General features: G+C 35.7%; 1 pseudogene across 1 annotated transcript; it reads left to right on the forward strand.

Moving 5' to 3' along the window:
* The first annotated feature begins 6,184 nt into the window (after positions 1–6,184).
* Positions 6,185–7,150, forward strand: LOC307061499 (activator of 90 kDa heat shock protein ATPase homolog 2-like; annotated as a pseudogene). The gene has a single exon. The product of its transcript is annotated as an activator of 90 kDa heat shock protein ATPase homolog 2-like (transcript).
* The last annotated feature ends 3,739 nt before the right edge of the window (positions 7,151–10,889 follow it).

The following is a 10,889-nucleotide window of genomic DNA, read 5'->3' on the forward strand; positions in this document are numbered from 1 at the left end:
ATCTCCCATTATTATTTTTAACTGGCCATGCAGGGCTGTTGTGTTGGTATTGCAACCTATCCTTGCTATCTTTAAGACCTTGAGACTGTGATTTCCACTTGTCGTTCTTGGATTATATATCACTTCTGATGGACCACCTTGGAGAAGAGAGGCAGAGGATCTGGTTTACATGTCCCACTAGCAATTTTCTATATATGACACTTCCTATTTGGGAGAATCCACTCTGAATTCAGTAAACACATATAAATTAATAAAACTGTACATTCAGGAGCAGAAATCACAACAGTACATTGAACTGACCCAAAGGGCCCCATCCACAAGACATATTAGCTCCCCTTCCCTAATGTGTACCCAGCCCAAATCTCATTACCTAAATCTGGGTATCCCTTGAACTACAGAATCAGGAGGGATTGTGACTTGGGACCTTTCTCCAACAGAATTATACACATTTGAATTTTTTCCTTCCTCCAAATTCCCCTGCAAATTTAGATGGACGCATATGGCTTTTGGTTTTTCATGGGGTCAAGGGACACCTAGAACTCATCCAAAATCATCTTTCTCTTTAAAGTGGCTGAAGACAGGTTAATGAAGAGGGAGGAATCAGAGAGCCTGGAGGAATCAGAAAGCAAGTCATGTTTACTTTCCATTGTGAACAGAGTGGTGTCTACATATAGCTCAGCCAAATGAACCTCCAATGTTTTCAGTCCACCCAAAGCCATATATGAGCACCAAGATTATACATACCAACACCAGCTATTTTAGCTTTGGGGAACCTTTGATCCAACTGCTATAGTCACATTGCTTTCTGGTCGAGGCTGTGGATTTATTCCCCTTGGATTGTTTGGATGTGACATATGCAGTGTAGACTTTTTTTATTCCACCTTAATCTAGGACATCTGAAGTTCCATTATCAAAATAACAACTTAAGTTCTTTCCCAGTTTCAATGTAAGGCCTAGGGGAGTTTTCCAAGGTGAAATTGCTTACTGAACACATTTACTAGGCTTCTTTGGGTCCATTTCTTACTCATTAGTGGGTCACTTTCATCAGCATTGTAAAGCTCAGCCAGGGCAGTAAGAGCACAAATCCTTATCAATGCTGCATCTGCGGTTTCCCAAAGGAGTTTTCTTTCTCATGGAAATCTACCTGAAAGGGCCAAAGCTCCCTCATAGTAGCTAGGACCCCCTGCACAAAGCCCTGAGACCATTTATTGTCATCTCTGAAAACATCTAGTGTTGGCATACTAGACTGCAGAAGGGACTAAGTCATAAGACAACCCTTCTATCAACATTCTTCCTTAATAGGTATTATATCCCCAAGTCAGGCATTATTTCCCATGTCTCATCTACCCAGTCAACTAACCAAAATTCTAATGGTTTGCCTGCTTTCTACTCTCAGTGGTCATGAAGTTCCCTCTACTCTTCCTCAGCACATCTCTTTTTAATGAATGGTGGTAAAACTTTCTGCTACTGAACTCCAGGACAAGTCCTAGTACCAGTTAATGCAAAGAAATAGGCCTGAGGATGATCAGTGGATTAGAGCCTTCAGTTTCCCTTCTTACAAAAGAATTAGCAATACCTAGGGCATCATTTGAAATTGTCTTTACATCTACTTCCTAGTGCTTGGCCTGAAACCATCTCCACAATTCCTCTTGATTAAAAGGAAATAAAATGGAGGACTTTTTATACCCACTTGATCTTCTCACATAAACTTCTCTCTTCTAACTTCCCTCTTCTCCTGTTAATCAACCATGAGACCCTTATCTTTATTCTTGCAGAAAGCCATGTCTCCACCAGCATCCCATCTCTCAGGACAATGGAGGGGTTTGAGATTTTACCTGACTAGCAAGTTATTCTGCCTCTCTTTCATAGATACTCAGAGAAGACAAAAAATAAATAAATAAAAAATAACCCCTGGGATAGGAGACAAAGGACTTTATTATTTCCAATGACAGTAATAGCCAGAGTGTCAGTGTTTACACTGGTTCCCCAAGCTCCAATTCCCATAGGGTGGCACGAAGAGGTTCAGCTGACATCTGAACATGTAGTCGGTTACAGTACGAGACACAAAACATGAGTTAGAGAAACCAAATCTTCTGTAATAGGTAGAAAACATGCCTACTTTTTAACCAAAGATAAACATGTTTCATTATACTGGACAGTGACATAAACAAACAAGAACAACAAAAACAAAGAAACAAAACAAAAAATAAAACTGCCTTTTGCTCCAGAGGCAGAAACTACCTCTATTTCCTGAGGCTGTTTGCTATACTAACATCCTTGAAATAATAGTCCAGAACAAAGGCCTGTGCCTCTGCTCATAAGGCATGCAGAAATGTGAGAAACTCGTGGATAACTGTCTCCCAAAAACGTTCCCCTGTAAAAATGTATTAAAGTGCATTTTCTGTCTGTGTTTTTGTTTCTGTCTCTTTCTCTTTCTCTTACACACACACACACACACACACACACACACACACACATCCCTCCCCCAAACGTTGAAGAAGTGTTTTTGAGGTATCTTATAGCTTTAAAATAATTCCAAGAAGTTTTACAATACAAATATCAGGATCTTCATATAATATGAACGTCAGAATTTCTTTAATAGTTGATAAAATAAAAAATCCTGTTTTTCCAGTAATTATTAATGGGAAATGGAATGAATTCTAACTATATTAATAACATAGATAAGAAGAATGACTGCAGAGACTGACTTGGGGAAATATCCAAAGTCACAGACTAGGAGCATTATGTGTAGCTAAGCAGGTATCAAGCTGGGAAAATTGGCTGGAATGAGAAAGTTTGGCAAATATTTGAAAAAAGAAAACAATTTGAGTTAAATTTATAAATGAAAAGAAATCCAGTCAGTTAAGGTGATGGAGGATGAGTGAGGATGACGCAGTACCGCTTCACTGAGCAAGATAATAGTCTGCTCAGAGTATTCTGGACCCTGGAATTTTAGAGACTAAAGATTTAAGGTGGCTATAAAAGAATGAATTGTAGTGGTTGACATAGGAAGGATGAATAAGGATATCAATTGATGCCTACTCAATGTAAGGAAAATCTGGCAATATTTCAGAGATGATGAGAGTCCAAACTATATATGGAAGAAGAAAAAATTCTTCTCGGAATGTTTCAGTACAGAAGCCATTTAACTCACGTGGAAGTGAAGGTCTTTGGGACAGCCATCTATTTCACAGGACATAAAGATCTTCTCTAGTGGGAGTTAACAGATTTGGCCCTCCCAGCTCCTGTCTGAAGATATATGCAGCACAAGTTTAGGAAATGCCTATTATTATATTGTTTTTATTGTATCATAAATATTCATAGCATCATACCACAGAGGAAAATTGTGCCAAAGGAGAGATAGAATTCCAGCATCAATGAGCTTATGGAGCAATGTAATATGCAGAAAGAACAGAAGGAGAAATGTAATATACTGACTTTTAATTTTTATTTGAGACTGATGCTCATGGCTATCTAAAGCTAGCCTCATTAGCAGAGGAGCAAAATAAATATACCAGTACAGGAGGGAAGCACACTACAAATTCCAAATTCTAGATTTGACAGACTTATTTATTGCATACATATGATAAAAATGTAACTATTACCATTTATAATTATGCTTTGCAGTCAGGTTTTGTTTTCCCTTTGTAAAAATGCACATATGTAATGTGCAAGAGACATTGGATAAGGACAGTTTAATTATCCTCTCAAGAACAAATATCTTTATATGGTCAAAGGTACCACACAGGGTGTACATGTAAGATGGGCATTTCCTTTTTGATATTCCCATCTGGGCCTGCCTTGAAACTGAAAACTAAAAGGGGCAAATGCAGAAGTTAATACATCAAGACTTAGTCTTCCTAAAATATTTTGCATCTCAAGAATAAACTCATAATGAAATACATTTCATTTCGGCTTAGTTCTCTCAAAAGCCACCTACTCCAATTGCTTCAAATCATGCTGCCTATGCAATCTATCTTGCAACAAAGTCTAAATTAGTTTGTATCTGTATTGCAGAAGCTAAACACAGATGAACAGTAGGCCTGTGAGAAGACATTTGTGTACCTTGTCATATACACAACAAAGCAGATCTTCTGGTTTGAATTCCAACTTTGGGATCCAGTTCTATCAGTAGCTTTGTGTAGACATGAGCACACAGTGGAACTGACTGAATTTTAAGAATGTGAGTCCAGTTTGATTATATTTGCAATGTCTCTATGCAAACAACTAGAGGAAGGGGCATTGTCAAAAAAAAATAATACAATAGCTAACATTTATTCATTTTTTCCTACTTATCAGGCATGAGATAAACATTTATATGCAATTTCTTATTTAATTCTCACCCCAGTCCTATGAAGCAGGTACTATTATCTATTATCTCTATTATATACATGAGGGAAAGCAGGTTTAGAAGGTTATGTAACTTTCCCAAACTCATAAACCTGTTAAAAGATAGTATCAGGACTTAGGCCAAGGTCTCTATGACCTTGGAATCCAAGATCTATGAATGACCTTGAGAAACACTTAAGTACAATCTAGGATTCTGCAAAGAAATGAATCTAAAATTGACTAGAGAAAGAAAGATGAGTCATGCAATTCAAACTCAGTTTGTTAGAACGTATTATTAAAAATGTTTTGTTATACTCTCCCACACTGGGAAGTTATCTTTATCAAGAATCCTGAGTCACAGAGTGCAAATCCAACCTGGCAAAGTGCCCTGCAAATACAAGCTTCTGTAGGTGATTCAGCATGAAACATCATCTTTTTCAGAATCTCACATTCAGTCCATTATTATAATTCCAATGGTAATGTCAATAGCTCAATTTTACAGCTGAGTATCTCAACAATACCTTGTTATATAAAATTTTCTTAATTTAAAGAAATACCTTATAAAGGTTTTAAGTTAAATATAGAGTCTATGTTTAGGGCAAATCATTGAGTATAGAGCAGTCTTACTTAGGAATTCAATAAATATTGATCAGAAATAATAGTTTTTTAATCTTGCAAAATGACTTACCCAATAAAATGTTTAAATGATGTTTATAATAAATACAGATTGATGCTGGACAATTACATTATTTAATTGTGCTCTAATATCTGAATTATGTTCCTTTGAAAGTAAAATGAACTCTGATTAAAATTTTAATGGAGTAAATTAATCATCACTTCATATGAAAGTTATAAAAAAGTGTTAAAAATAACTATAACTACAATAATTTTTTAATGGATACATAAGATAAAAGATGTAAATTTTAACATCAAAATTATAAAATGTGTGAGTGCATGGCTGGGATAGTAAAAAGGTAAAGCTTTATTATGCATTCAAAGTTAAGTTATTATCAAGCTTAAAATAAACTGTTATAAATATGAGATGTTTTATGTAAGCCTCATGGTAATCACAAAGCAAAAACCTATGTAAATACACAAAAGATAAAGAGAAGGGAATCTAAGCATACCACTACAGAAAATCATCATGTCAAAAGAAGAGAGCAAGGGAAGAAGAAAACAAAAAGGAATTATAAAACAGTCACAGAACAACAAAGAAAATGGAAAAGTAAGTCTTTACCTTTCAACAATTACTCTAAATGTAAGTGGACTAAATTCTCCAACCAAAAGGCATAGAGTGGCTGAATGGGTTAAAAAACACAACATTCAAATATATGCTAATTACAAGAGACCTCAGCTTTAAGGACACACACAGACTGAAACTGAAGGGATGGAAGAAGATATTCCATGAAATGAAACCCCAAAGAGGGTAGGGGTAGCTATACTAATACCAGATAAAATAGTCTGCAATAAGAGACAATGGAGGTTATTATATAATATTAAAGGAGGCAATCCAACAAAAGGATATAACATTTGTAAGTATTTATGTACCCATATTGGATCCCCAAAATATATAAGGCAAATATTAACAGATCTGAAGAGAGAAATAGACAGCAGTATAATAATAGTAGAGGACTTTGATACTCTACTTTCAACAACTGATAGATCATCCAGATGAAAAAATCAATAAGGAAACATTGGACTTAAACTACACACTAGACCAGATGGACCTAACAGATATATACAAAACATTCCATCCAAAAACAACAGAATAGGCATTCTTCTCAATTGCACACAGAACGTTCTCCAGGATATATCATGTGTTGAATCTGAACGAGGCTGCAGCACCTGTGCAGACATGGCCAATTGGGGCTGGGGACCTGCCTTGGATCATGGAGGAGTGGGAGGACAGACCAACATGAACAACTGGCAATGGACAGAGTAGGATGTCACCAGCTGGTCCAAGGGGAAGTTCCATGAGCTATTGGTGGTCACTGTTGTAGAGAATAGGCTGGCTGCTGCAAGATCAGTAAGCTGAAGCAAGTGGAAGGTGAGGTTTTCTGCAGCAGCTGGAAAGGAAAGCATATTTCATTTTATGATTGGGACATCAAACTGGGTTAGAAAGGTATAATTAAATAATCTAGAGCAAAGCACAAGGGATTGATAGAAATATTCAACCTTTCTGAAGAAAATGAAGTAGAAGACATTCAGGCAAATGTGAGTAAAAATAAAGATGGGGACATTATGAAAACTGAAGGCACTGCCAAGAGCAGGGAGGCTTTTTGAGATTGCCTGAAGGCATGTAGGAAGGAATTTAAGATGGGATGATTTACCAACAAAGCTATGACAACTCAGGAATTGCCATTTGTTAAAAGGAGACTGAGTGATAATACCTTGCAGTCCTCATCTCCCATGGCATTGGGCATCAAGATTCCCAATGTGGCGGCACTGCACATGATGGAACTATTTGACACATTTGTAGAGAAGCTGTATAGTGTCTTCAGTGTGAAAGTTTGGTGCACAAATTTTATAAGGTTCCTGCTGTATTAGAAGATGAAAAGGGAAGGAAATCACAAATGTTTGATGGGAAAATCACCGTAAATATATGGAATTGTTAACAAATGAAAATATAATCATTAAGTGGAGATGTAGGAACTGGCCAGAAGTTGAACTGAATTTTGTGCCCCATCCAAAGTAAGTGAAATTACAATTGAAATGTAAAGGACTTCCTGTTTGTAAAGAAGAAAACATGAGATTCTGTTGGCAGAAGCAGCGTTTTGAAGAAATGAAAGGTTTACTGCAGCTGACCACCTTAGATGGTTGAATTAGTTAGAAGATTTTATAAGGGCATTACTTTTTGTAATCAGAAAGTGTCAAGTTAACATCTTCCCTATTATTACTTTTAAAAACGAAGACAAAAACTCTTAATTCATATTGGATGAAATCCATGAACTTATACAGAATTTAAAGCATTGTTTGTATCTTTACTATGACTAGACTCTGCATCGAGTTAAAAGCAGCAAGCAACCTGAAATTAGGTATTGACATTACCTCCCATAGATGATCCTCTGGGGATAGATTGAGTCCCTGAGTACAGATAGTTGAAGTTTCCCAAGCTAAATGTTGTCCTATAAAACTTACTTTCAGCTGTGGTTTTAGCTCAGGAAGACAAAAAAAATAAATGGCATGTTGATACCATTCCCTTAAAAAACAAACAAAAAATTCTCTTTCTTTTTCCTCTAAAACATATTTGCTCTTTTTCTTTGTGTTTTTCTGTTTTGGTAGATAAGTTCTACCTGACTTCTCATTGTTTACTTGAAAAGAGCAACAATCTTACTACCTGTTTAAATTGTTCTCCTAAGAAGTCAGCAAAAAAAATTAAGCACAGTATTTACTGTACTAGTAGTACTTTAGAACTGAAGAAGTCATTTTTGTTTACATTTTGAAATTGAACCCAGAAAGGAAATAGCCCATTCACTATAGGGTTACAAAGTTCAAACTACAATTTTTTAACAACTCCTTCATTCTCCCTCTTCTGTGAATACTGGATGGGTATCAATAATATATTAGCTTCAAAAAGGAAAGAGTTTAAAAACTACATAATGGACTGGGCAGGGAAATAAAAGACCCAGGTTGTGCTCCCAGATTACTGCTAGTACTAGTCTGGGCCTCGTTTGTAAGGTCACAGTAATCCTAACAAACATTTCTCACCTTCCTGCAGTGTGAAGAAACCATACAAATAACTATGAAATAAAGCCCTTGGCTGTTCAGCATTCCAGCATGGTCATGGAATCTCCATCTGTGCATAGACAGGTCTGATGCTCACTAGAGGGTTGGAAATAATCACAGAAGGGGCCAGACTTGGACACAGCTCAGTCAGAAGGCTCTGTATAAAATGAGAAAAAAGGGTTTCCTTGAATGTGGGGATCAGTTTAGAATGCTCACAAGCTTCATGAGCAAAACCAGATGGTCTCTGAGGTAAACCCTCAAAGTCTCCCAGGAATTCTTGGACTAGGAGTTGTTCATCCATGACTCTACTATAAACTTGCTTGGTCCCTTGGTGGAAATAATTCTTCCAGAATTTTTTTTCAATCTCAAAATATATATCTGTGCAAAATTTTGTGGCTGGGAAAGCTTCTGTGCTGCTGACTCCCTCCCTGAGATACAGGCAACCCACACATACTGAGACATAAGCACTGATCAATTGCCTCTAAATTTCCAGAGAACAGAGGCCTATTCTCAGCATAAGAAGTCCAATCTCCCAGGGACCTGTGCAGAAGCAGCCAATCGAGAGGTGCCCAGGCTGTATGTGAAGGAGATTCATATGTTGCCTTGTATCCTGCAACCTTGTTATAATCACATATTAACTCCATCATTTTTTTTTTGTCCACTCATTTGGATTTTCTAAACAGTTGTCTTCTATGAACAAACACAGTTTTATTTCTTCCTTCCCAAGCTGTATATCTTTTATTTCCTTTTCTTTTCTTATTGCATTAGCTAGTACTTCCAGTACAATGGTGAAAAAGAGTTGGTTAGGGAGGATATCCTTGCCTTTCCTACAAGTGTAGGAAAGGTTTTATGTTAGCTGTAGGTTTATGTTAGGTTTTACGTTAGGTTTTATGTTAGCTGTAGGTTTTATGTTAGCTGTAGGATATCCTTGCCTTTCTTACAAGTGTAGGAAAGGTTTTATGTTAGCTGTAGGTTTTTTGATGAGAATATTTATCAAACTGGGGAAATTATCCTCTGTTCCTAGTCTGCTGAGAGTTTTTATCATGAATGGGTGTTGGATTTTGCCAAGTGCCTTTCTGCATCTAATGATATAATCATATGATATTTTTTTTGTTTATTGATGTAATTGATTACATTATTTAATTTTTGAATGTTGAGCTAACCTGGCATACCTGGGAAAAATCTCACTTGGTCATGGTATATAATGCATTTTATACACTGTGGGATTCAATTTGCAAATATTTTGTTGAGGATTTTTGCATCAATGTTCAAGAGAGAATGGTCTTAGTTTTCTTTTCTGGTAATGTCTTTGTCTGGTTTGGATATTAGGGTAATTCTGGCCTTAAAGAATGAGTTAGATTGTACCTCCCCTGTTTCTATCATCTTTAAAAGATGTTAGAGAATTAGTACAAATTCTTCCTTAAATATTTGGTAGAATTCACTGGTCTGGTGCTTTCTGTTTTGGAAGGTTATTAATTGTTAATTCAACTTCTGTAATAGGTTTAGACTGACTCAGATTGTTTCTTCTTGGGTGAAAAATTGGGTCATTCAAGGAATTTGTCCATTCCATCTAGGTTATCAAATTTGTGGGCATAGAGTTGTTTACAGTATTCCTTTAACTTTCTTTTAAGTCCAAAGGATCTCTAGTGAGGCCTTTGTTTTCATTTCTGATACAGTACTTTTTATCCTCTTTTTTCTTAGCCTGATAGAGGTGTATACATATTTTTTACTAATCTTTCCAAAGAACAAGATTTTAGTATCATCAGTTTTCTCCATTGATTTTCTGTTTTCAATTTTGTTGATTTCTGCTCTAATTCTAATCATTTATTTTCTTCAACTTACTTTGGATTTAATTTGCTCTTCTTTTTCCAGTTTCCCAAGCTAGAAATGCAGATTATTGATTTAGATCTTTCCACTTTTCTAATATATTTATTCAATGATATTTTCCTCTAAGCACTGCTTTCACTGTATCTCACAAATTTTGATAAGTTGTGTTTTCATTTAGCTCAAAATATTTTAAAATTTCTCGAGAATTTTTTCATTGACCTATGTGTTGTTTAGAAGTGTGTTGTTTAATCTCCACTTATTTGGGGATTTTCCAGTTATCTTTCTCTTACTGATTTCTAGTTTAACCCCACTGTAGTCTGAGAGGAGATAATGTATGAATTCTATTTATTCTCTTACATTTGTTAAAGGGTGTTTTATGGCCCAGAACATGGCATATCTTGGTGAATGTGTATTCTGCTGTTGTTGGTTGAAGCAGTCTATATATGTCAATTTTATCCAGTTGATTGATGGTGTCCTTGAATTCAACTGTGTCCTTACTGATTTGTTTCCTGATGGATCTTCCACTTCTTATAAATTAGTATTTTTTTAATCCTTGAAATTCACACATTTCACCAGATTATGACTAACTAGGTCCCCCCTCCCTCCTTCCTTCCTTCCTTCCTTCACTTTCTGTCTCTTTCTTTCTTTCTACTTTTATTTTTTGTCCAATATTGAAGGGACATTTTTAATCATCAGAATTGATCTTCAATTGGGGTAAATTTGTTGATTTTAATGTATACAAAACATTTTTCATTAAAATGATACATTGGACTGAAATTTCAATATTGTAAAGATCATTTCACACCAAATTAATTTATTTTCAACTTATCATTGTACAGAAACACTTTATATTATCGGTATTATTTGTTTGTTAATTTTTTTCTTCACTGCATGTGATTTACCTTTTAATGTTTTATGGCGTGTGTCATTTTACAGATGTTTTAAATATTTTTGTAAGCAAAACTGTTACTGTTCTCTAGTTTTTTCCTTCCTAGGGAAAGTATTGT

This window comes from Hyperoodon ampullatus (genome assembly GCF_949752795.1).
Source record: "Hyperoodon ampullatus genome assembly, chromosome: 12".
Classification (NCBI taxonomy): domain Eukaryota; kingdom Metazoa; phylum Chordata; class Mammalia; order Artiodactyla; family Ziphiidae; genus Hyperoodon; species Hyperoodon ampullatus.